Below are 5,172 nucleotides of genomic sequence, written 5' to 3'. Positions count from 1 at the left end.
GACAGCACATCTTCATTGTTGCTGGTTCTCATTCCTAGTGTTTAAACAACTCATGCAGGTTTTGACAGCTTTTTTTTTTTTAATATTTACATAAGCCATTTTATTGCAGTAACATTTTCTCAATAGAATATATAAATGTTGAGTTATGAAAAGATTTTTTTTGAAGACCATACACATTTTTTTCTCTTAGCAAAACACAGAAATGACGTTGTGTTGCGGGAACTTTAAAAATTACTTTATTATAAAATATGAATCAAAACACAGTAAAAACACAATAAAAAGAGTCATTATCTCTTAGAGAATATTTAGGAAGTCAGCTGAGTGTTTTCAGTAGTATGTAGTGTCGAATATGTGCAGAGAGATCATGACTAGAAGATAAAATTATCTCTGCTGAAGGGTACTAGAGATCTGTACAAAAATAACCTTTAATTAGGTTTAAAGATGATATGTATTCACTTTGCTGACTTTGGCTTTTATTGATTCTTTATAATGGGTTAAAAGTATAGGATGACATCTCAAATCACCTTAGGTAGGGTTTTATGACTGCCTCAGGACTCATTGTTAATATTCTTACAGCTATTTACCTCTATCAGCAATGAACAGGCTAACGGGTCAGCAAATCTGACTGTATACTGACCTTTCAGGATGATTTTCATTCAGTGTTCGTCTGAAGCTGACTTTTGTGTATGGCCTAAGTGATTTGAGTACTTCTGCACATAGAATAGCTGATAAATAGGTAACAAGGTAATCAGAAAACTAAAGTTGTGTGAGAAATACAATCTAAAAAATACTGTGTGTGCTACAGTAGAACAGCTTGTAGAACAACTGTATGAAAAAAAAATGTGGCACTATAATGCTAATAGTTACAGGCCAGGTTTTCAACACCTTCCATTACTGGAAATAGATTTAAAACCAGCAGAGATTCTACCTGTGCTTAGATTCTGTTTCTCCAAACACATCCAGATTCCCAGAGGAGTTCAGCATTTTGGGTGCTAAGCTTGTGTTGAAATTCAGCCACAAATGTCACAGTAGGAACAGATGGACATCAAGCGCTGGTAAATTCTGTGTGTACTTCAGTGGAATAGATGACTTTGACATTTTTACCCTAATTATAGGTATGGGGTACCTGAAAATTTGACCTGAGAAATTTTGAAATTCATGCCTTAAAATGTTTCCATTTCAGAAATGATCAGCCAATACGGATTTCAATTTAAATTTTAATTAAGACTTATTTGTTATGTACAGTATTAGCTTGCAACACATTTTTTTTAAAGATGTTATCTTTATAGAATTGACTTATTTGGAAACTTAACATAAGCTTTCAAGCCCACAGAAAATATGGCAATGTGTTTCTTTTTAAAATATGTTTAGAAAAGTAATTCAGTGTAAAATGTTTTACAAGTACTACTTTAGAAATAATTTAGGATGTTTTAGATAAGAACCCCCTAATCCCTGACACTGAAATCTAGCTATACAAACACTTACAGGAATACAGTTTCAGTGTTATTCAGTATTTTAGCCATGAAGTTCCCACATGACCTGATTGTCACTTTGAAAATGCCTGGATTGCATAGTGGCAGGAAAAACATATCAGTGCTAATGTACGAAATATCCCTGGTCCTGCGTGTAATCTGACACAGAATGTCTGTCGACTTCAGCAGACACTGTGGGTATGCAGGGCCTTGGAATGTTAGGATTTTATTTGTGAATGACTTGTTGGGTTAGCTTTGCTAATTGTAATATGTTAAAATTTTAATTTTTAAGAAGCCCCTGTCCAGTGAATCTTTAATTTATTGACATAATGAGTGGGTTTCTTTCACTGCAGTACTGTTCTGTGTGCTTTATGTAGATTGCATGGCTCTAATTAAATCCACGCAATGGCTGTGCTTATGCTGCTATTACACAAAAGGGTGTTAAAATTGATTTAGCAGGCTTTAGGAGCAGTCACTCTGGAAAGGTGCTGTGAGCGGGAGTCACCTGCCTCTGCTGAAAGGGAACATGAATACAGTCTTCTCCCTTGCAGTTCTGGACTGATTAAAAAATAATCCCTATGTTTCATGTATTTCAGGTGCAGCGAGACTTCCAGCAAATCAGCTGAGGATTTACAAGGAGAATTAGGCTAACAGAAAAAGAAGAAACATCTCATATTGGAGTTAACAGGCAAGTAGTGTGAAAAGTTTAGAGGGTCTCCTGCAGTAAGTGAAACAACTCAAACCCTTCACTGTTCTGACAGCTGGTACTGCTCTAAATACATCTCATGGGATACAAGTATCTAATGCCTACTGCTCACGGTGGTGGCCTTTTGGGCCCTATAGGAAAAAAAAAATCAAGGTAAAGGAACAGTAAGCTGAGCTATTGGTCTGTCAGAAGTCACAAATGACAGTTCCCTTATAGGACACCATGAGGGTTGGGAGGGAGGAAAGGAGGGAATGAGCAGGCATACTACTTTGTATCAAGCCCTTGTTGCTGAGCCTAATATAAAATTATTTGGTCAGTCTGGAGTAGTTGGGTGGCCTGCTACTGGCAGTTTATTTCTGTTGCCTGTGGCATCTGCCCTATGAGAAGACGACGGTGCATGGGCATAGCAGAGAATAGGATAAGAAGGTGCCTGAGGAGAAAACAGATACCCTTGAGATTTCTCATCACCCATTTTCAATTGTATTTGAACATGAATTTAACATATTGGCTTAAAATTTTGGTGTCTAATGTTGATCAACTAATTGGCAGTAGAGAAAATGAAAAGTAGAGCTGAAAGGATAAAAGAGAAAGAAGGAAATGGGTGGAGAGAACTGGAAAGAAATGGAAGGAAGAGAGAGAAATATGGGAAGCTGGAGAGAAAAATGTTTGGAGAGGAGAAAGGGTAAAATAGAGCGACAGCGAGGGAAAAAGGAGTATCACAGAGGCAAAAAGTAGGTACAGACCACCTTAACAGCACCAGTAGATCTTTCTCTTGAAAGCCCTCACACCTCTGGATTGGTAGACAAAGTATGGAAAGCTCAGCACATGTGAGTGCTAAGCTTGTAGGAAACAATGGGAACTGAGGATATATCACCAAAGATGAAGAAATGTTACTACTAAAGTACAATAGCACAAACCGTGTCCCTGGTTAAGCAGCAGGCAGAAGTGAGCCCTGATGTAAGTCTGTCTGGGGATAAGGGGAAATACTGGGATGCTTAAGCATTAGGAGGTTCAGCTTAGGGCTTCTCTTCCTTACTTGTCCCTACTGATCATCCAAAGGCTATTAGAACCTGTTTTCCCTGACTTAGCATTTCTGGACAGAAAAATTATAAACTGTGTTCTGCACCTCTCAGCTGACTTGGAGGCCTCCGTGTGATGTCTCTCAAGTGCGATGCCTTGATGAGCAGACTGGAGGCATGAGGGAAAAAATGCAAGGAAATAATATTGTTTTATCTGTAGTCCAATAGTTATGTGAGTGTCTAAGCTCCCAAAGAAAAAAAGAGCTTCATTTTTACTAAAAGAGAAAAAGGAGATATTCTCTTGTAGTTAAGATGATTATAGCTACGTATTCAAGAAAAACACCAAACATTTTGAGACTCAATAATATCATAAGAATTGGCAATACTGTGAGAAGTGCCTGCAAGATGATTTGAGTTTCAAGGACATAAATGTACTTCATTGCTCTGATTTAGTCACCCTTGGTCATTCAGGATGTAAGTGGGAACTGATCTCATTTAGGAAATCATTGAGAGGAGATGAGTCTGAGGACTTGATTCTATCTTATCTCGACAAACCACGGTTAATAAAGGAAGGCAATTATTATGTTTTCTGGGATGTACCCTCATCTGAGGCATTGTTAATAAACATTAAACGGCTAGTTCCTCAAAGGTATTTAAGCACCTAGCTCCCATTGATTTCAATAAAATGAGGCATCTAAGTGCCTTTAAAAATCTGACCTTATGTGTCATCAGCAAAAAGTGAAGCAAAAGATAAGCAGGTTCTAAAAGAATAACAAGGGACTGCAGACATATGATTCTGGTGTGCTCTCGGTTATTACATTTTATATGTATGGGATGTCTGCACATTAAAAACCAAATAAAGCCACAAACAAATTATCCCCACCTATAGTGTGTAAAGCCTCAAATGGCTGTCCCTTTTCTCTAGTCCATCTTGCGGACGTCCTTTACAAAACATGCTATATGGATTGAGATAAAAAGCAAGAACGCTACAAAACCAACCATATCCCCTCTGCCCCCTTCAGTCTCTCTGATATAATCCCCCTCCCAGCTTCAGGCTTACCACGCCTTTTTGCTTCCCCAGCGTACTTGGTGAGCTTGGAGGGGCTTGTTCACCCAACTCTACTTGACAAGTAAACAGTTGGTCACAGCCCTAATTACAGATGCTTTTGTTACTCAAACATATTCCTTCAGTAAAAGGAAAATGCCTTGCTCTCAAGATTAGCCTTATCAAGAAGGTACAGTATGTATGACATAGTCCCAATGTGATAAATAGATAGGTAGGCAGACAGTAGCACACAAATGTTAACATTTTTTTTTTGTTTTGAGAAAAACCTGGACTAGAAATATCATGTTGGTTTGTCACTATCTTGTCAGCTTTGTTGCATTTTAATACAAAACAGAAAGTGAGAAAGAAGGAGCTTGCCTTGCTGTTTATGTTTCTTTTATCGTTAAGCCAACTATGCTGCATACATATTTCTTGATAAATATTGCTCAGCTGCTTCACTTTGGGGTAAAATAAATGAAAACAAACCCCTTTCAGATAACAATAATTCCCAAAGAAGAGATTTTCAAATTTAAAGGCTGAACTGAAATTTAAAATGATTTTCCTAGATTTCCGACCTAGATTCCCTGTCTTACTCTCAGTGCATTTGTCCTTTTAAAGGAACCAATATGTTTGTGTAACTGATGTGAAACAAGCTTGACTCCAAAAAGATTTAACTTAATATCTGGCTAAGCATTCAGAGGGTAGTCCATCTGTAGAATGTACATTAAGGACCCTGGCTGGAGCGCAGCTAGTCATGTATGATATCAGGCACACAAATGTGACGTGATGCCCATATACTCTTGAGCATAATTCAAAGTGCCATGAAGCTCTATGGGTAGAGAAGCTATAAACACAGTTGTCACAAATGAGAACGAGCACAGGGTTATATTCAGACTTAAGAATGAAGAAGCATTAGAACCAGCCATCATG

At 37.8% G+C, this 5,172-nt stretch overlaps 1 long non-coding RNA gene across 1 annotated transcript in view; it reads left to right on the top strand.

Annotated features, from left to right (window-relative positions):
- LOC135329732 (uncharacterized) overlaps window positions 1-2,152 on the top strand; it is a 109,171-nt gene extending 107,019 nt beyond the window's left edge. Inside the window, exon 5 of the long non-coding RNA XR_010391339.1 lies at window positions 2,069-2,152. This is a non-coding gene — a long non-coding RNA (uncharacterized LOC135329732). The remainder of the gene's footprint in view (window positions 1-2,068) is intronic.
- Window positions 2,153-5,172: the final 3,020 nt, after the last annotated feature.

Source organism: Dromaius novaehollandiae, chromosome 13 (genome assembly GCF_036370855.1).
Source record: "Dromaius novaehollandiae isolate bDroNov1 chromosome 13, bDroNov1.hap1, whole genome shotgun sequence".
NCBI classification, from domain to species: Eukaryota; Metazoa; Chordata; class Aves; order Casuariiformes; family Dromaiidae; genus Dromaius; species Dromaius novaehollandiae.
This window is presented reverse-complemented; position numbering and strand designations above follow the sequence as displayed.